Below are 22457 nucleotides of genomic sequence, written 5' to 3'. Positions count from 1 at the left end.
ATAATATAATATTTTTCAGTAGAATCTCACTATAATATTTTAATATATTGATTTCTTTGATATTATTAAAGAAATTGTTTTTATTAAGTATATTTTTTAATAAATAAATATAATGTAGCAAGCTGATTTATCGCTATTATCTTCCTATTAATATTTATCTGGCTTTTCATTTACAATTAAATTGCATTTTACTCACCACCTGAAAAATATCTCGAATATTCCAATGCCGCGTATAACGCGCATATTTCGAGGCTTCATGTATGTATTCGTAATCGATTACTGATTTCGGGTCATCGCCGATGGCGCAGCAGCCGCTTTTATGGCGTGGAAAAACGAAACGCTCGTGAGTAATCGCGCTCAATAGCCAGCGTTGTCTTTTTTAATTAAACCTCGTTATGATCAATTTGCTGTACAATGCCAGGTACGAGCCATCGAATAGCTATTCTCGCGATAGCGAATCGTCCGCGACTCACGATTGGTTGGTCGACGCAAGGGCGAGAGAAGCGCAGTGGTTTTTAATCGAGAATACCGTTCCAACGGCAAAAAAATTGTATTTGCACCAACGCGATTGCTGTATACGCGCTGGCGACCCTGTTTCCTGAAAGCATATGTTTGACAGGTGCGCGATTTCTTATTTCTGTTCTATCTGTCGATTCACGACCATATTGCTGCTATCCAAAGAATTCCCACGTGCTTTTATTACGTGATCCTTTTAGCTATGTTTCGTAATATAAGCCCGAGTAACAAAAGCGTTGAACGGTAAAATGGAATATAAAGAAAAAGTCTCGCTCGCGCGCCATAAGATTTACGCAATACTAATTATGCGCGCGCGGCAGGAGAACGCACAAAGGGAAATAATAGCGCTGTCGATCACGCTAATGACCGGAGCAAAGGCGAAGATGGGTGGTGGATGGACGGCAGTGATGTGTGCGTATATGTATAATACGGCCTAGCAGTCGCGGCGCGATAAGGGTGATGTTAAGTTACAACGATGAAAATAACGTCGCTGTAAAGTTCCTGCCGTCGTTTATTTTCTTGATACGGCGAGAATAATCTAAGAAACCCGGTTAATTAAGCGGCAGCTTGGTTGTAACGTATTAATATTAATGCTGACAGGCGGATATGCACACCGTGTCTTATCGATAAGTCGACGTGTTCTGAAAGATTTGAGAAATGGAAAAAAGTACACAAATTCTCAACGCGAGCGATAACGCGTAATCACAACGAAGTACAAGAATGTAGATTGATAAGTCTCACGCCATCCCCTTGAATGATTACGTCATGCGTATTACGATAAATGATTCCATTGCTCCCAAGATTAAGTCCTCAAGACTTTAAAGTATCAAAATTTAGATCACCATATTTATGCATTGCGTCGTAAAGACGATAAATTTCTTTTTGTTAGAGCTTTCGTGTATGTTAAAAGTTATACGAGCACAATAATTGACAAAAAGCTTCAAAATTTATTAATAGAGTTTGATGTAGCAATAATTATTGTGATATATATTAAAACAAATTTTTCACGATTGTTCAAGCGCGCGCACGAAATTTCTGTTACGAGTTGCGCGGGTATATCTTCACGATATAACTCCGCATCGTTGTCTCTACCGTCGTTTTTGCTTCTTTCAGATTAAATTCGACTTTACGAGCGAGCTTGCGAAAGGCAAAGTGGTGGCCAGGAAGTTCATCATCATCAAGTCGCAAAGAGCGCTGCGTGACTCGGCTCGAACGTAAAGCGAATTTATATCTTTTACGGCTACCGCTCGTTAGCCGCACGATTCAATGACCTTTGCACCTTACTCTGCAAAAGTCTCTGTACTCTATTGACTTCTAAGAACAACCACATATGGAATGCTGTAGGTGTAATCAAACATAGATGAAGAAACTACATCATCGGGGGGGTTTTAATTTATTTTTATCATCATGTTTATCACAAGTTTCTCTTCAAATTAAAGCACAAGTGTGGAAATAAATAATTAATGTGATCCAGTTGATAATTTATATTTTTTAAATTTTAAATTTACGCGTATGTTCGCTTATGTTTTCGCTATTCAATTACGTTTGTAAGAAAAGCAAAGGTGATTGCAACCTGCCGAACCGAAATGTCTTGCTCGCGTCAAATGTTACGCCGTTATTGTAACAAACATCCAATGAAAAAGAAAGATGAGGTCTCATAATATGAGATATATTATATTCTTTTCTTTCCTTTCTGCTTCTTTTCTTCGCCCGTTCTCCGTCCGACGAACAAGCTGCCAGTATCGCTCTATATGACGTTCAGTACGCCCCTTTTCTGCTGTCGACCTCGATGGCTCTGCTAGTAGCCGCAGTTCACGGTAATTATTCCTCCTTGCACTTTAAATACAGTAATCCCTGAGTTTCTTCGCCGCGTTGTTTATGGTAATTCCCGTTGCCGCTATAAATATTCCTACAAATACAAAAATTGCAACCCTCACCCGGGGTACCATGATACGCGGGGCGATGGCCGCTGCTCACGCTACAGAAAATCACCCGCGGATGTTGAAAGAGAGCGATATTAGAGAAGAAACGCGGTTACGACATTCGTGCAAATTGCACATGGCGTGGAAATGTCCGCTGGAATATTCAGAAACCTGCCAGAAATTGGACGTGACTAACAGGAATTTCGTATCTAACCGGATCATTTTTACTGCTCGTACATATACATAAGAACGTGATATAACGTAATTACGCTTAGATAAATCTTACGTGCAATATACTTTTTTGAGAATTAAATAAATGAAGTATTAAATGCTTTTCGATGACGATCTAAAATACGCGGATTAAAATCAGCCATTATTGAAGGACTTCTTTAAATATGATGATACGAATCCAAAATATGTATTATACTAATTATTAAAAATATATTTAACTTCTTTATCATACATATGTATACACGAAAGTGACCACTGCCAGAATCGAGACGTTGGGTTGTGATTTACTGGTCGCAGATCGATTTCTCTCAAGCGGGAGAAGAGGATAAATAACGAATTCCTCCATCGCTCCCGTCGCCACCCGCGGTCGTCATTATCCACTTTCCCATTTAGCCGCGGCGGATTCAAACTCACGATTCCATTTCGCTGGGAGACATCAGTAAATACGTTCGTGCTCGCACGATATTTGCGATAGACAGTCCCTAACGAACAACTGAGCGCGAGAAGACAAACGAGTTATCCGGCCGATTATTGTCTCCACCCACGCGGCCGCAGGGCTCGATCCTCTCGTCCTTTCTCGTTCTCTCCCGGGTGCTATCGATCGGTGATGTTAATATTAGATGAGTGAGGCACCTGCCGCCCTCGTTCTCTAGCCATTGTCACATACCCCTGAAAGTTTAATCGGCTTCTTCGCCCGCGGCCGCCTCGCATTGACCTTTTTGTCTTGGAAGCAGCTGCTGCTGCTGCCCTGAAGTTACCAAGGAAAAAAGTACGACAGTGCCGCTGATTATTTTATACGAGCAGAAATTAGGGAGACACCATGCCGCTTGATACAACTTGTCACTAGTTCGAATGTTTCTTGTTAGTTCAGGTGAATTTCATACCGCGTTTATAGGCAGCCGCATTAACGTCGGCTATCTTCCACCATAATTTAACTGTTCATCTGTCTTTTTTTCTTCTTCCTTCTTCTTGAAAAAATCTTGGAAAAAAAGTAAATGATCAGTTAGATTATAATTAAAGTTAAAACGTCGTTGATGAAATCAGCAAATTATATTTGTAAATGTAGCAGAATATTGAATATTGATATTTTTAGAATTAATGATTTCACTTTCTTCCTATACTTTCTCCTTTGTAAGATAGATGAGATATGCATGTAATTCCGAACAAATTTCTTCATTTTTTCGAATTATCGAAATTTTAATGAAATAGATAATAAACGATATTTCATTTCAATTATTTAGTAGTCGACAATCAGTGCCTGCAACTACATCATTACGCATATTGCCGAGTAATTATTGACGCAGTATCATTAATTGATTAGCTGCGTTTGCAGTAACATTTTGCATAATAATGGGAGATAAATAGTTTATCTTAAAAATACGCCGCAACTGTGATTATCTGATGACGTTCGATATACCTTTAACATAATAAATTGTTATTCGATTACGATCTAGTAGAATCGCACAATCTTCCGCATATAAGTGATTTTTTCGAATAAAAACTGCTAATAAAAACTGCTAATAAATATTTAAATTAATATGAATATCTCGTATTTACCACGTTTATTAGATTGTATTACGTCTAACAAGTGCTTCAAAGGGTAACGTTGTAAAACCAAACAATGTAAACAGAAAACAGGCAAAATTTTACACATCATAGGGAAGCTTTTTTATGTTGGAGATGTATACAAAGCATCTCATCCCTCGCAGAAACTAATTAAAGTCCAATATAAATAACTTAATTAACAGACACGGCAGGTCGCGTTTCTCATCAAGCGCGTTATACAGCCTCTCTTTTCTATGTACCCAGAAATGTTAGTCCACGCCGTAGATGCATCTTCCGAGGAAAGTAAGCGACTGCACGTCTACTCCATTCTTTTGCTTAATTACACCGTGTTCATATGCGCGTGCTCCGCGTGGCATTTCATATTTTCGTACAAAATTGTGTATATACTCTCACTCAGATACATGCGTTATAATAATTTTACAATCATCGTTAACAATTATTTATAAGAAATACACTCTGCACGTCTTTGCGTAACGAGGCACGGTGGCGCTCCACTTATTCGCGAATTCGCGTACATCATCAGAGCGAGAAACGCGCTCGCACGTACGTCGCATTTTTCCGTTTAATTGCCTGGCGCGTACACACCGTTGCGATCTCGGGCGGGGTAGCTGAACGCATCTCGAGATATGGCGCGGCGGTATCCTGGTCTCCGTTCGCTCGGAGCTGGCGAGAATGTAATTATGAAGCGGAGATCCACAGGACGAGATAGGGCCCCGCGAGCGTGATGGATGTTTTCAGCGTCTGCTCCGCGTCTGCTCCGCATTACTGACGTACGAGCTCGCGAGTATAGACACGTCGTTCCTCTCTCTCTCTTCCTTCTCCAGGTTTGCCTCGCTAAGCGCTGCCGATGTATGCGCCGACGGGACAACCATTCTATGTAAATCACGTGGTAAAAGACCCGACACACCGTGGAAGGTAGTGCTCCTCAAGAACCACCGTCGCGACCCTTCGGCTCGTCCCTTGCAGCAGAACCATGTCCGTCGATGACGTTAAAATGGCTATTCGTACGACTGTCCTGACAGTCGAGAGTTAAACATTCTTAAACAGGCTCTCTGTGCGCCTTAATATATGTGTGCATATAAATATATCGTATTAATTATATATGTCTCGTCATGTTTGAATTAGATTTTAATTCCAGTATGCATTGGACATAATTATCAAGTTATAATTAACGTTACATAACCGGATTTAATCTATCTCGCTGCGTAAAGCGATACTTGTAAAAGTTTAATCGAATATATGTGACATGGCTAACTTTAGATAACCGCCTCTCTTGAAGTGTTTAAAAATGACTATTTTAACTTCACAAATTGGAAAGTTCACGGTTTCAAACTTGTAAAATAAGTTTTATTTTTGGCATTTTCGTTAAGCACACATAAATTTAGATGATACCGAGCGAACGAATCACACGTTCTTCACCGAAATAAAAGTCCTATGTTTTACGATATTTCGTTTTGCTTCCCGATTCGCCTCCAATTTCTTATTGATACAAAAACCAAAGCCCAAAATACTTTAACCAGCGGTTTGCCAGTCGATGTGAAGGAACAGCTAATGCAAAGGGATCATGCCTCTCATGCACACAGGCATATATAAGTCTGCGCATCGCGCGAGTTCTCCGTGGTCCCGCCCAGGTCTGCTGGCCAATAGTCATTAGCTGGGCCCATTAAACCCCTGGACGTGCACACGTACTCACGCACGCGGGCCACGCATTCGCGCGCGGTCCCGCGCGCGCGCACACACGCGTGCATAACACACACGTGATCACGATTACGCGACACGCTCGTGCGCGCATTCAAAAGCTGTTTCGTGGCAAGGGGACAAAGACGAACTGACACGGTGCACTTTGATGTGAAAGCGAGATGGGGAATAGCGGACAGCCGAACGGAGCGAGAGAAGGCGAAGGTAGAGAAAACGGAAAGACGGAAAGAGAAATATATAGGCTCGTCTCCGACACGGTGCTAGTATGGCGCACCGTGTCTGCCTACTTTGGCCGTGGTTTGCGAGCGTTCGCCAGACGCTCGGCTCGGCTCGCTCGGCCACCAGCCTCATGGCCTGCGGCGGGTCTGGTAGCGTCTCCCGGTGAGAGACGGTGAGAGACGGTGAAACGAAACGGTGGGGAGCCTGCACGGGAGGTAGAGGCGGGCCCGAGAGAGGCGGCTTTAACGCCCGCCTTCCATCGACTTTATAGCGGCTGATAGCGGACGGCGTAATCAAACGGCACTTGCCGTGATGTCGTGCGTTATCGTGACGCACGAGGGGGATCATGGAGGTGAGCGGGAAATCGGTGCCGCGTGCAATTCCGACAGCTAAGCGAAGGAATTGTTTATCCAATTTTTTTCTCTTCAGGCAGATCTAGGTCTCAATGAGACGGAAATACGGGGTACGTCTCGTTAAGCTTAAGACAAATACTCTTACATACGATTAACAATTAGCAAATTTTATAAACTTTTTTCAAAATTGTATTGCGTATATAACAAAAGTTAATATCGCGTTACTTAGCGTGTAGAATAAAAAAATGCATTTAAGATGAATGATATAGCGATTTATAGTTAACCAAATATGTCACATAATAAATATTCGAAGTGTAATATTATGAAAAAATATTAATTAGTATGCAGATTTTAGTCGCGCACTTGCTTTACGTCGCAAATGATAAAAGAAATTTGATTCGGAAGAGGTATAAAATGTAGATATTTATAAATGCTGGTCGATTTTTCTAAATCGTGAGTTTATATACTTCGAAACTGATATAAATCTAATTATTTTTTCCTGCAATATGCAGTTTTAATATTTTTAATGCACATAAAGTTTTTTCCAAAATTGTTGCGTTATCTCGCACGTGTTTTAACATCAGACAGAAATGTTTTCACTGTCACTTACAGAGATAAATTGTTATTTCTTTAGGTTTTATACAACACCTTCCTGAACTTTTACTCGCAACGACACTGCTTGTCTGAATCGATAAAGTTATTCGAAGTCGTTTCTTCCACAACACCTTTCACTTCTTCGAAGAAACTTGCACACTCATTCTTCCCGCGCACGTGAAAATACGTTCGTCCTTCCGTCTTTCCGGGATTTCAGCAAGGGAAATGCTCTCTTCAACGTACGTCCGCGTCGAGGAACGTCGCTTCCTGGCATCGTGCAGAGAACTGCGGCGGCGAGCCGAAGCCACGGCAGAGGAGGCAGCAACGGGCAACGACGAGCGGATATTTCAGCTGGCGGCTCCTGCTGAGATGCGGCGATTATGTTTGTCCATTAATATGCGCCGAGACAAGGCAACGAGGTCCTTTATCCGTTCCTCCGCGGCGGTGCGGTGTAGCGAGTGGGTCTCTGGGTCTTCGGGTCTAGGGCCGACCCGGTACGTCCTATCATTTATCACGATGTTTCACGCACATTTTTCGTCTTGCTCTTCGACCATACACACGCTGCTGCCTCCTCTATTCACCGATATGATACAAGTGTCGAGTGTAACTTCAATTTTTCAACGAGTTTTTATTACGCAGTATGCACGACATGTGAATCGTGAGAATTTGTCGATTATTATTGTGTTGTCATCTTTTTTTAAACAATTTGCAGCGATACAAATTTTCTTTTTAGGTTCTTTAGAAACAAACTTGTTTAAAAACTTGGATAATAGTAGTTTTCGATCAAAGACGAGATGGTTGCAAATTAAGAAATTTATATGATCTATAAAAAGGTAATGAACTCGTAAAGTCCGACGGGGACAACGAATACCGCGAGCCTCGCAATCACGCTTATTCAGTACTATTGCGAGGTGTAGAGATGATCTTGAGTCCATATAATGAGGCTTCCGTAAATTCCAAATTCCGCAAGGTGGTTTGGTGAGGTACTGCGATAGGAGATTGTCAATTATTTCGAATAGAATGGAGGTTACCGGTAGTAACAATAATTTCTGTTCGGGAACGACTACGTTGGGGCGGCAAGTGATTTAGTAACTCGGTTCTTAACTTGTTTTCCTTTTTTCTTTTCTCTCTCGACCGGCCTGGCTCGGGCCTCACAAAGACCGCGTCAATATGTTAATCCACGGAATATAATCCCCTCGATACGAGTCCGAGAACGATGAAGCGAAGGTTATTAAAGCTCTCGAAGAAACTCGTCCTCTCGTATCCGCCGGTATCGCATCCCGCGCCGCTAGGTCCCGAAGAGAAGTTATGTTCGCCACGTCGTCGTAAATATGAAATATCGAAGTCCGGATTCACGGATCGTCGATTTCATCGGTACCGCGGCGACGATGATCATTTTCGGTGTGTGTCTCCACCCCTCTCCCTGACCTCTGTCTCGCTCTGCCTTCCTCGGCATTCGATTCCCTATGCCAATTAAAAGAATCTTCCTTTCGGCGATTTTACGAGAAAAGATTCCGGCCTAGAAATCGTGGGACCAGCCCGGACCTGCCGGTCGGAGAGCCTCTCTCTCGTCTCTAGGAGGAGACGCCCGGGAGAATCCTGAGCCAACGGGCTCCTTTTTCGCTGCCGCTGTTCGCGCTACGGTTATCCCGAAATTAGAAATTCTGTCCTCTTTAATTTCATCGAAATTCTACAACGCGGCGCGTTGTCGAGAAAATTACGAGAGCTGGTTTATTTCCGAGCGTGCCTCTGCGTTGCGCGGATGGGACGGGTGGATATTTCCAGACGAGGTACCTACCGGCAGGAAGTGTGTCAGGATACACCGCGCGGTTCCTTGCTTGTTACGGTTGACTGGCATTTGCATAGTTAATGCATAATGCGAGTGAATTCACGTCGCCGATGACTATGCAGATTTAGACACGCGCCGTGTATCGCGATTGCGAATTGGATCAACGACCCGGCTCGTATAGCGCGGAGGGTATAAGACGTGACAGAAACGAGGCGTCCGGAGAGTCACACTCAATGAGATTCCTCGGGGGAAAATCCGAAATCCTAAGCGGAAACGTTTATATTAAACGATCGAGCGAGATTTATCTCGAAACCGTCGTTAATCCTTGCTCGTTCAGCTCGTTAACTCGATGCTGCGAGCAGCACGGGAAGGCGGGTATTTAAAATCGGCAAAATCGGCGCGTACGATAATATCGCGGTAGATCTGGATTAACGACAAAGCTGCGCGGATGTGAAATCGCACGCGGATTTTTTTTCTTTTCCCGTCTTTGACGCAGTCTACGTGGACCGATACGCGGCACTGTGTATTGATCGCGGTAAATTTGGATCAGCGTCCCAATGATTTCTATATATAATGCTCACGAATCGCGGTTCCTTAATATACATACAATATTGTTGCCTTCCCGTCCGAGGTTTCTCAATGGAATACCGAATCCGAATGAGGAGCAGCATAATGGCTGTTTCTTTTCGCTTCTCATCCTTTTGCACGCCGGAGCAGCGAATGGCAATGCGGATCGGGGGAGCGAGAAATGAAGAAAGTGAAAAATGGGAAAAAAAGGGTTAAGAGAGAAGAGAGAAAGAGAGAGCGAGGGAAGCGCGGCGCGGCACTATTTTACGCTGGATTTTTCAAAAAGGAAATTATAAAAGTAGACTGGAAACGAGAAGGGAGGCAATAAAGAGGGATCTTTACGAGACGCGGCGCTTCCGAGGCTCGAGTCTCAAAGGGAAGAAATAGACAGGGTCCACCGCGACATCCTCCAACGTTGTTTATCGAGTTACGGAATTTGTAGATAAAATCGTGCCACTGCAACCACGCAGACGAAACCTGCCGAGAAAGCGAAAACACCAACCAACACGAGAAAGAGAGTGAAAGAGAGAGAGAGAGAGAGAGAGAGAGAGAGAGAGAGAGAGAGAGAGATTCGCTAGTTTGGCACTTGTTAAAAAATCGCGTGCGTAATATATGGTGTATTTTCGTACGTGATTTTTGTAAAAGAAAATGAATAATTTAACACGTGAAGTTATTGAATATGAATTTATGTGTTACGAACAACGGTAAATGCTCTGTGTCATTAATCATATAACTTTGTTAGACATGTGAGCTCAACAAACTCTTACATCGATCTTAAATATCTTATTCCGGAACATGTATCGATTTTTTATTTCAACTTTATCAAGTGATACGTCTCTATAATATAGATGATCGACAATAAATGTAACAGTAGATTGTTAATCGGGAGGATCTGTCGCTAAGGCGCGTTTAAGCTTCAAGCATAATATTCCGCGCATATCGCGAGCGTGCAATCGCGGGATGAATAATAAAACGGGCACGTCTTACTGCTTATCCCGGCGACTCGTGAACATTTGTATACATACTGCTTTATTAGTCGCATGCTCCGCGATTTTATCCGGGATATTCGGAAGATGACGAAACTGATCGAGTAACAAATGTACGACTTGTAAGTCTGAAAAACTGCGAGGCGGATTATGAGTGAATTATTTGCGTTTTGCAACTTTAGTCATCCCCTAACTTCATCGTCGCGCGGCAATTACGTCGAGTAATCACGCGGGAATGAATTTTTCGCTCGTTGCATTCCGCGGGAGGCTTCGTTCCTTTTCTTTCCTTTTCTCTCTCTCTCTCTCTCTCTCTCTCTCTCATATTCTGTCTTTCTCTCTTTTTTTCGGCGATAGGCGAATCCTCGTCTCCTGAGGCAGCGCGAGCCAATTTATTTAGCGGGTCCACGTACAGGTTCCGCCAGCGAGAATATTCGAGAGGAAAGAGCATCGCATACATAATGTTATACATATTACAAGTGAGTAGCTTCGGATCGAGAGCGCGCGCGCGCGCGCGAGTGCTCGTATGCATCGGCGCACGTTTGTGCGCCCGTGCAGTCAAGCGCACGTCAGTTGATTTAGTGTCAGATTGGTCACGGGTTGTCGCCTCACCCTCCGACTAGATCGTCGGCTTTCTCTCTTTTTCTCCTCCTCTCTCGTTTTCTCTTCTGATCTTCTCTTACTGAACCGAGAGAATATAAGCGAGAGGGAGGGAGAGAGAGAGAGAGAGAGAGAGAGAGAGAGAGAGAGAGAGAGATAGAAGAGTGAGTAAGAGCACGTATCCTTTGTATCCTTTTCCTCTTCTCCTTGCACTTTTGCTCCTTTTCTAGTTTGTAAGGACGCAGCTCGAGATCTTTGATCACCCCGCCGACCATCGAGCGACCTGATCATACGCTACCCCGCGTCGGAAAGAAACCGATCCCTCTCTCGATGCTCTCTTTTTTCTCCAACGTTCTCCACGGAGACGATGCGATCATACGCGCGGGATACAGATCGTTACCCGTCGTTTCTGCCACGTCACAGTCGTAGTAGATTTTCCGAAATTCTTAGTCACGTTTATGTACATCAATCGTTATTGAAACATTATTGATTTAATCTGATATTTTATAAGAATTTTGATTTCGTAAGAAATACAATTCTTTTAATATAGTGTTACTTACAAACAAATATTTGTACAATTAAGCACGTTTATATTAACATTCAACATTCTGTTCGAAACTCTTTTCTGATGATTGAATCGGTAGATTTGAGATACGAATAATTTCTCAATTTTGTCATATCATATTTCAAGATAGATTTCAAGAATAGGAAGGGTAGAAAGGCAAAAAGGATGCTGTTACTTATAACGCATCTAATATTCAGCACTGCAGGTTTTGCTTGCGGTATTATTAAATTTGTCTATATGAACAGGATATTGCGTGGACACTCATTTTCGTCACATCTTTAAATAAAGCTATCATATCCTACGAGCAAATACTCGCGCAAGCGTATCGACAATCGAGGACGGAAATGTCATGTTACGCGAACCATATCCATCTGTTTATAATCAATCACGTCGCATCTGCTGGGTGTATCAAAGTATAATTTCGCCGTGCAATAATTTTATTTGGCTCATCCAAATTCCGACGTTTTGATGTACTGGGATGTGCGTGTATCACTAGATTTACATTCGGACTGTCTTGTCGATACGCCTATTTGTAGACGACTTAACTGCAACGTCATTAACAACGCGATGTCCGTACGCGTCAGTTGATCCTAATTGCATTACACGCTTCTCAATAATCATTTTTAGTTTTATTCTGATTCGTAATAATCGACATCGCTTCGCACATTTGTCGTAAACATTTGTCACTCAAAGACCTAAAGAAAAAGATATGCCGTTTCTAATAATACTAGTAATATGAACTACAGATACTAATAAAAATAAGAATAATAAAGAAACTGTTCCGGTCATCGAGCGTTTTGCGTCGCTTTCGAGTCTAGATTTGTGACATTTCAATTGTCGGCGAAACCAGTTTTTCCTAAAATATCTGACTGATTTCTACCCTCGGTATTGGTTTTTAAATCTATTCCTCGCGGAAGTCTAGATTCTAAAAACAATGGAATAAATTATTGGATCCGCCAGTGCGTAGATAAAAATAATCGAGATTAAGCGACCCAACTGGCCAATTTCTATTTATTCGTCTCACAACGTTTCTACCCCGATTGGGTCCTTCTCAAGTGAGATTATACATAATTACGCAACAATAAATCATGCGTCGCAAGACGTCGCGCCCGAACCACATCATGCGAACGCCACGCTAGAACGAATAAAATGTCAATATAAGTATGTCAGATATAAATTATGAAAAAGTGGGAGACATATCGCAAGTATATCGTGAGAACTTAAATGTTAAGTGCGTCAAAAGAATAAAATAACAAGTTTCTAAGAGTCGCCACGCAAATTTCGAAGAAAAAAGGACTGTCTATTTTCTCCACTGGCTCGATTCCGTGCCATATTCAAAGTCACAATGATAAATGCCAATTACAATAAGACGTGTTCCGAAAGTAAGGAATAACAAACCAGATCATAAACAATACAACAGAAACAGACTAAGCTTAAATAATTGTAATAAATATATGTACCGAAATATGTATCACAAAAATTGAGTTATGCATTATCGATTGACCGCGAATCTCTTTTTACGGTCTTCAGTTCGGAACAGATGGACGAGCGAGTGCTCGAAAAAAAAAGAGGAAGAAAACTGTTTCGCTGAACTGACAGGTTCGAATGCATCCTGCGAGCCCTCCTTCGATTTCGTGATTTAGGGTATCGGTTTGAAAGTACCACTTTTCTGCCATTCCGCGCTACCATCCGATCCCACAAGTCATTTCCACACCTAGGTATTAAGAGTTAGAGAACGAGAGAAAAGGCGAAGCGCGCGGCAGAGAGAGAAAGCTGACGCTGGCACGAGCAGTCGGTCGGTGAACAGATCCCAGCTGTGCGCCACAAAATTGCAGCTTTACTATCGGCCACGAACGTTTCGAGAGTTTAATCGCGATAATGGAAGTTCACGTGACAGAACAAATTTTCTGCCGGCAAAAGACCGCGATGCCTCTAGAAAGAGGTGAGCGCATCGGTAACAATTATTGATAAAGCGTCCTCTGGCTTTTGCCACGCACTATTTAAATGATTAATTTTCACTACATACATATATATTTTTAGTAGATAATTTTTCTTTGTGATTTATTAAGAAATTGAATGTAAATGATCATAACATATCCTTCAAATTGATGATTATCCAAGATACTATAAGACTTCGTTTAAAAGAAGTCTTCTCCAAATTCACAAGATTTCCATCTGAAGGGTTTATGCATGGTTACGATTTCGGAGACTTGTTCCACTTTCTCGTTCCCCGTAATTACATACGATTCGGTTGCATTTAGAAACACGATCGTAGCAAAGAACGGCGGCGGCGGCCAAGGGATATCTAACATCGGGGTGTTTCGTCGATTATAATTATGTACCAGGTAGGTGGTTGCATTGGGAAGCAAAAAGGGAAGCGAAACGAAAGTCGTCGGGGTCGCGGCGGGAAATAGAATGAGAAGTAGGGGGATGACGGCTTGACGGACAGGAGGCGTCTCAGGGCGGAGAGGGCGTTTCCGAGGCCTTCTCGCGTTCGTTCGTTCGCCTGCTGTTCCTTTTCTCTCTTTTCTCTGGTATTCTCGATCCGAAAGCTTTTCACCGAAAAATGGTCAATATCGCTAATTAACAGGCAGCAAATGAAGGGCATTGTTTTCGAAAATTTTATATTAGGGGGATTTAATTAGAGACGCAGACGCACAATAAACGCACCGTAATGCGATAATTGCAGGAATTATCATTTTGTGAAGAAATACATAGTCATTATGCAACAATAAAAGTATATTATCGATGTGTTCATACTTTTGTGTGGACTATGAATATTTGATAGCTTCATCTACTAGGTACAATGCGTACGACAGCCCTTTCCTTTTTTTTCTACGAATAATTTTACATATCTTAGTGTCAGTAAAAAAAAACGAGCGTAAACAATCGATTGATCTTCCGTTCAACGACGAGTGACTAAAAAGTGCGCCAGTCTGTGTGATGATGCGGATTACGTATAACGGTTTGCTCGCGGTCAAAATGGATGAAGGATGGCTCGCTCGCGGTTGGAGACTGTATGACAAATTATCAATAACTTTACCGTGAGTCTAGCAAGACAGTCCGGGGCGGGGGTGGATTGGAGGAACGGGAAGACTAATGACGAGATTGATGTCGACCGCGCCGTAGGAATGTTGTAAGGAGAGCCCGACGACGTGCGACAGTGACATCCTGAAAAGGTTCTCTAAACGGACACGCGACAACTTCAAATCAGAAAGCAGCCGGAAAATTATTGAATGTGCGTTATCTGCATTTACCGTTTCATTTTTATTATCTCATTTCTTATAACGTATGTCTCAAAGAAATGACAATTTTATATTTGAAAGCACATACATATTTTATATACGTACAATTTGTCAATAAGATTGTTTGGCACTTGCATCCCAAGTTTATTAGAAAGTTAAATTTCCATTTCTAAAGAATTTACTTATTTAGCTCGTCTCGTAAAATAAATTACACCGAATAAAGTTGATAAAAAAAGCGGGCTATTAATCATATATTTTGATTTAAACGCGGTAATCATTTTTCATTGATCTCGTCCTTAAAACAGCGTATGCCTCGGGTTAACGGTACAGAACAGGGGATAAGGACTTGAGAGACCCATTCGAGAGTTGGAGTTTCACTTAAACGAGGAGTTTATCCAAAATGAGCTCGTTCCGCGGATTAAAGCGTCGCAACGCGGATAGAACTGTCTATGAAAGTAGAAACAGACGGTCGTGGGATACGGGGGCACATGCGACGCCAAATTAGGCACTAAACATGACGCGATTCGATGTTAAAACGGAATAATAATGAGCGCATCACTCGCGGGGACTATGTGAAATAATATCCGCGCCGCGCACAACACGGACGCGCTCGGTACACGCGCGTGCACATCGAGTACGTTTATGCGCGCACACGTACTTACGCGCCGTGCTATAACTCACGGCGAAGATTTATCCCTCTTTCGTGAATGCCTAAAGGTGGATATAGGCAAGGAGTGAGGATATCCCCAGTCCAGATTTCGATCGCGCGGTATCAAACTGCGCCATGACAAAACGATAAATCACGCCTGGGTCGTGTAGAACGGTATGTAATCGAGATCGAACGGATCAGGTATGTCGTGTAACACCTTTCGCTTCTGAATGTTACGACGATGTAGTATCAAACCGAGGAAAAAACTTGAAGTCATGCTATTTCCAGATAGAACATTAAAACTAATAATTAATATTTGCACATGTACGTTTATTTATAACGATCTCAATTGTAAATCAATTTACCATTTGATACGAGGATTAACTTGCTTATTTATATGAGCATTTTAAGTATGAAGGATTTTATATTTTACGTCTATTGTCTAAATATCAAAATGTTTTTTGAAGCAAGACTTAGCGAAGCTTGTTTTATTATACACTTCCCCGTGTTTTTCGCCTTATTCGTTTATCGTTTGCGGTGGTAACGTTACACGTGTTGTAATTTAATAATTATGGGATACGCGATGGAAGTCAGAAGATGTGCGTGCCGAAGTATACGGTTATTAAAATCGCGTGATAGGTACATGTAGCAGCGATACGAAGTATACATGGGGGCCCAATTATTTGAAGACGTTCCTCACACGTTAATGAGAGAGATGCGATATAAATTTATAATTAGATAATCAACCTGATTAAATAATCACGTGTTTCGATATCTATGTATAATAATCTCTCTCTGTATCAGTATGCGTTGTCATTGACTCTTAATTGCTATAATAAGGAATAATTAGAGGTAATGAAATTTGCGAATTGTCATATTTCGTGTAAAAACGATGTTTTTTTTACATTGCGTTAAGAACAGGTATTGAGATTAACACCGACAAAATTACTTTATCGAATACGCATACGGTTTGTTATATGACCCAAAAATTTCCGAAGCGGATGTGAAGAATGAGTCAACGTGGGCGGAAATGAAATTGTTTCCTTGAATTATCGCGAAATATTCGACATCCGCAAGAGGATGGTCGTGACAAGCTACTCTGATGTAGTTTCGTGAATGGCGAGACCGAAAGTGACAGGCGGGACAAATTTGGGCATAGAAGAAGCTAATCGGTGCTAATGGAGACTGTATACGCTTTACTGCTGTGGAAATAGACGGCGAGCCATTGCGGTGTTATACCGTAGATTCCACCATTCAATCTCCGCGTCTAATTATTTCATACGAGTGACGATCGACCAGGATAACGCAGTGACTGCACTACATTCTATCGTGTACAGAATAGTAGATGAAACATGCAATTGCTGATATAACCTTACCAACACAAATATGAGTGATATGTATGTCTATATCTTCATTAGATCTCTCTGTCTTTCTCAAGTTAGTATTCATTAAATATATAATTAAAAATTTAGACTGTTTATGGATATTGTTAAATGGATAATAATATGAGTAAAGGCAATACCTAGACAGAAGCGTAATAGTAACGGGTTTTGATATTAAATGACAACTATGTAGATAATTAAAAGAGTATATTAGAACTTTTAATATGCTTCACGGTACTTATTAATGAATTTTGAGAACACGCAATATTTTCAGGACAATTTTCTTAAGAATAATCGCAAAAGTGGAATATATTCTATTTTGCGGTAGAATATTCCGTAATCTAACAGTCAGAGAGCAAAGAGTCGAAGTACATCAATTATAAAAGCAAGCTGACTAAATGTCGAGTATAAAACTAGACGGTCTCTCGCGGAGGAAGTGAATCGAAGTAAGAGAAAACTAGCAGAAAACACGATGGAGAGAGGAAACGAAGGCAGGGAGGAACGAAGAGAGAAACGATCAGGAGTTTGAGCGAACCGATGCTGAAGCCAACGGACACGGTTCAGAGGGCTGAAGCGGTGGGCCGTCCCGTCTGTTCTCCGCCTGTTTTTATTTCTTCGCATTTCGGTGGTGCGCCGCGGCTCGAGCAAAAGAGAGGAAAAGAGAAAGAGAGAAACAACGAGATTGGACGAGGTTCTCGCAGCCTGTGGTATAATTAAAATACAGCCGTGCACCAACTGCTGGCCTCTGCGCTGCCGTTGTTGTTGCTCTTCCCTCCTCCTCTATATCCATTTTCTACCTCCTCTTGATCTTCTTAATCCTCTTCTTCTTGTTCTTCTTCCTCCATCTTTTTTCCGCATCTTCTGTGTCTTCCGTTCGCACAGTTTGATGATTAGTATTAAGAAGCGCGCGCATTGGCGCCGCGAGTTTGCCAAGCGATTCTTTCAGAAGTGTTAAAATCTACGTACTGAGAAATCTGTGAATTTATATACAAAGTTACAATAAAATTATCAAAAACACACAAACTTCGATTATTCTGTCTAATATTGTTATATATCTCTCAATAATGATTGTAGTGTTCTTCTATTGTTAACGATTTTGAACCAATGATATTTAACATACTTTTTTTAATGCAGTTTAATATACAGAATCTCAAAAATTTCTTAAAATTTTTTGTCACAATATCCATCTCGATCTTTCTGAATAATCGCTTGATTAAATTCTGAATTCGTGGCTTTCTCGTGACTTTCAAATTAATTCGTCTTTTCATCATAAATTTCTCCTTTGTATACGGATTGGTTTCGACGCCCATGATTCGGAATACGTCATCTGCATGAGGGTGTTCCAAGGCATCCAAAGCAAAAGAGAAGGGCGGGCGACGATCGGAGCCGGGGCGAAAGTGGAGATGAACAGCCAAAGACGATAGGGACCGTGAAGACGCGTCTCGTCCTAATAGCTACTAACGATTTAATTGTTGGAACCGGCTGTCTACATCAAGAATGGGACTTGGGCGTTCTACGCCTTCTTGATTTTTAATTATTTACGCCGCGCGTTTCTGCCTTCAGGGACACGAACCGCGTGCAACAAGAAGAACGCAAAAAGAAGAGTCTGCATCACTGATTCATCCATACGCCAATTCATCCAACTCTTAAGTTTTAACTGATAAAATAACCACATTTTTTGTGCTGTATTTTTTCAACTGTTATGAGAAATCTATAGAAATGGAAAGTAAAGATTGCGATTATTACCGATTGTCACATTGAGAAGTCGAGAAGAGAGACAAAAAAAGAGTAGCCGTATATATTTTTAACGTAGATTTTCGAAATGGCCTAAAGTAAAAAATTTCAAAACGCATTAGTTTCGCGACGTCTATACGACAGCGCAAGAAATATTATCGCATCTAAGAGCATATCGAGCGGTTTTTCGTTCTCTCCTCGTGCGCCCTTTCCTCTCGCTCGAAAATTTTTCATTGCCACTATCGGCCTTCCGCACGCCAGTTTATTACGCGGCGTATAACGAAGCGATACTTCATATCGATGCAAAGAGCACGCACCCGTGGCCAGTCGCCGTGGATACGCACTTTTGCTCAGGCAGATTACAAATTACAATATACCGGGGGTTGCACCCCGCCTGCGGCTGCCGCCGCCGCCGCCGTCGCTGTCGTCGTCGTCGTCGTTGGCAAATAATTAATATTCATTACGTATTAACGAAGCTATCGCATAAATTGTGCGCTCGTGGCAAAAATGGCATCGTGGATAACGGGTGAGCCGATGAATACGGAGAACTTTACGGTTCCTTGTTCCTCCGTAAGATGTAGCAAGATGCTCCTTTCGCTTCATGATGCTGCGTAGCTGACCCTCGGGAGAGATGATCGCTCCAGGACAGAAGGGAAGAGAGGCGGCAGACGGGGGGGGGGAGAATATTGCCGGCGCACCTGTCCGCGTTGCCTTCCGGCCGTCTCTCCCTTTTTCCGCGTTGCCCGCGGCACACGCACCGGGCTATTTCATTTTTGATGCCATAAAGAGCCATTTTAGCGCCGCGTTTAAGGGTTATTGTACAATAAAAGTGGCATTATTATATATCAGTTAGTCCGGCTAACAGTAAGGTCGCGAGTCGGCTGAGCAGGGAGGGAAAGAATGGGAAGAAGAGGGTCGTCGACGTAGCCGTCGGAAGCGGGCCGTCGAGAAGCACGACTGCCTTTATGACTCGTAAAAGCTCGAGACGTCGCTCGCTCCGTCGGCAGACGACACGCGTTCTTACCTCCCGCGCCTCCGCGTCGGAGCTCGCGCGCGATGAAGCTAAACGGTAATTTTTGTTTCGACTCGATCCGTTTATTTTCGAATGGTTGTGCATGCGAGGGGGTGAAACGGCGCACACTGGGGCAACTCCTCACGAGGTCGTTTCTTCGGTTTACGACGTGTCCCGTCGCCCGTCTAGTTCCTGTCGCGATTCCTCATAATACTACGCGCGAGTGAATTATTGTACATTAAAATGTGTCCTAAGAATATATGTATATGTATTATTTAGAGTAATGGTTATATTAAAAAAATGAACTTTGCCAATATACTGTTTAATACTTCTGATACTTTTACGTTTTCACGTATCGGCCAGAGTTAACTCGTTTTGGAGAAAGAAATACTTGTGTGGCGCGAACGCTGATCTTAAGCTATTCGACAGTGATAGATCGATTTGTTTCCTGAAGTCGTTACTTTATTTCCACGGTAATAATTCACTTATCCGGTAACTCGTCGGCGTCTCACTTTCCCTGGCATCGTGCAGCCGAAATGGCGACGAGAACGACGTCGATAGAGCTGAGTGTCGCGATAATATAATCGCGAATATATTTCTGTCTCTTTACGTAAGCGTGGAGAAAAAAATCTCGCCAAGGAAAAAAAAGCCGTGCCGCACAAGGACGAGAATAAAAGAAACTGCGTAAAGTATCGCTACCACGCATAATAAAATTGTAAAATCATCAGTGACGGCGTTATTGACGATGCTCTTTTGCAATAAACATAACGGTCTACGTCCGACCGCAATGATACTACCTACCGACTGACATTTTAGTTGACCTCTCACGACATTTCTTCAAGTCGCGAACAGCCTCGCGAGATCGCATGAGTCGAACGCGTCGTGTCGTGTGAAGAATCGTATTACACGATACTCTGATACGCTACAAAGTTTATCTCGTAAAATGTTACTAGCGCAATTTGCAATTTATTTTACTACTTGCAGCGGCAACTATTAACTATCGTAACGAAATAGTTAACGGGCTTTCATGTATATTTTCTTCTATACTGTGTGACTTTTGCCGAGAATCTTTCTGCCGTCTTATCCACATAGATAAATTTGTTGCAAACGGTAACTCTCTTGAAGCATCAGTAAACGGTTTATCATAAAAATCGTAAATTATTGGCATTAAGACTGGACGACATAGAACACATTATATTTTTCCCAAGCAAGCGCGTTGGTTCGCCACAACTGTAGTCTTTCTATTGCGTGCGGTAACATTGTCAAGACGGTCTCAAGGCGGTGTCTTCGCATTGGCGGAAGGGCTGTTTGCGATCCGAATGCGCGATACGTCGGCGATAACGTTTGTGTACCGTAGCCGGTAGCCAGGTCTGGCGCGAGCAAACTTCCTTCCAGGTTGTACCTACCGGAAATTCATTGTAAATCTCGGTAGTCAGCAAAGAGCGAGGACGCCACGGGTCGTTTCGCCCGCGCGTCGCGCGACGCGCGCGGCTCCCGTGCGGTTTCCGCGCGCTTACGGTGCCGCGATAAGACCCGGCCCGGATTCCCGGACGGTCAAATATTGAAGTTGGCCCCGATTTTCCCATGCCACCCGTGGCAACCGCGCCCCGAAGGTGCCATCAACGCGATCAGGAAACCGACTTGGCATACCTGAATTAATCGTCGTAAATCCTGCGCGACGTCGTCGTTTGCTATAACCGCAAACGGGTTACGAGGGTACTTAACGCGCGATAAATCGTGTAGGATCCGGGGCGGTTGTGAATATCGCGTTCTTCGACAATTTCACTCTTATCGCTTTGAAAAGTCTAACTAATTACAGGCATATATTTATATTGCTGATATTAAGACAAGTCCTATCTCCGTGAAATATCTAACGTAAATAATGAAGATTTCGAACGTCATTTCGCGTAGAATGATCTTCAATTTAACGGAGGAAGGAAATTTTTCTAAATTGACTTCTTGAATCAAATAATCACGGTATCTAAGAACGTTGCAGACTTCCCACATACTTTTGCATTTGCATACTGCGAGACGGTCGGACATACATGGTCGCATGCAAAGTTCTGACGAGAAACAAATACCAAATAGTCGCTAGACATTCGAGAGGTGCGTGCACCTCATTATAAAACGGCACATTATAAAGCGCGGGATGAGATGCTTTGAATTTACGGTAGCGACTGCAGTCGACTAAAGAATAGGGTTCTTTATTTTTTTTTTTTTTAATAATTTCAAGAGTCCATGTGATATCACTATAATGTTGCAACTTATTATTTTACATAATACCTGCTAGGATGTTTGCAATAAATTATATATCAGATAAAAAAAAATGTACAGAACGAGAAGGCTCGCATTAACATTCTGCGATTCTGAATTTAACGTTCGGCAGATTCGCGGCATACACATATATTTTGTATCTGACAAATCCGCGATATTACTACATCGTATACGCAGTTTCACCAAATAAACGCATGCGTCGTACGAACGAGCAACGAAAGTCGCCCGCGAGGCAAAGTGATGAAATAAGAGGCAGCGAGGGCCGCATAAGAATCGTATTCCACGGTCTTCATAAGTCAGCGTAACGATGTCGACCGAATGAGAAAGATACTGGGAGACGGCGTGCGAGGGAAGAGCGAGAAGCGAAATCTTTTCTCCAATGAGACCAAGAAGAGAGACTCCTCCGCAGGCGACCTCGGTTTCCGTTCCTTCTTCGAAGTTCTGAAGCCGCTGGCTGGCGCGTCTCTCGCCTGCAGCCAACTAAACGCGAATACATTTAAATGATAATTGGCGAAGCCTAAGCTGCGATACGATTCCAATGGCGCGCATGCACGAGGA

The 22457-nt window shown here is 42.5% G+C and overlaps 1 long non-coding RNA gene across 1 annotated transcript in view; it reads left to right on the top strand.

Annotated features, from left to right (window-relative positions):
* Positions 1-22457, top strand: part of LOC112460010 — a 74624-nt gene that overhangs the window by 6244 nt on the left and 45923 nt on the right. The gene's annotated exons all lie outside the window — the stretch shown is intronic.

This window comes from Temnothorax curvispinosus, unplaced genomic scaffold (assembly GCF_003070985.1).
Source record: "Temnothorax curvispinosus isolate PA1 unplaced genomic scaffold, ASM307098v1 QBEX01010285.1, whole genome shotgun sequence".
Classification (NCBI taxonomy): Eukaryota; Metazoa; Arthropoda; class Insecta; order Hymenoptera; family Formicidae; genus Temnothorax; species Temnothorax curvispinosus.
This window is presented reverse-complemented; position numbering and strand designations above follow the sequence as displayed.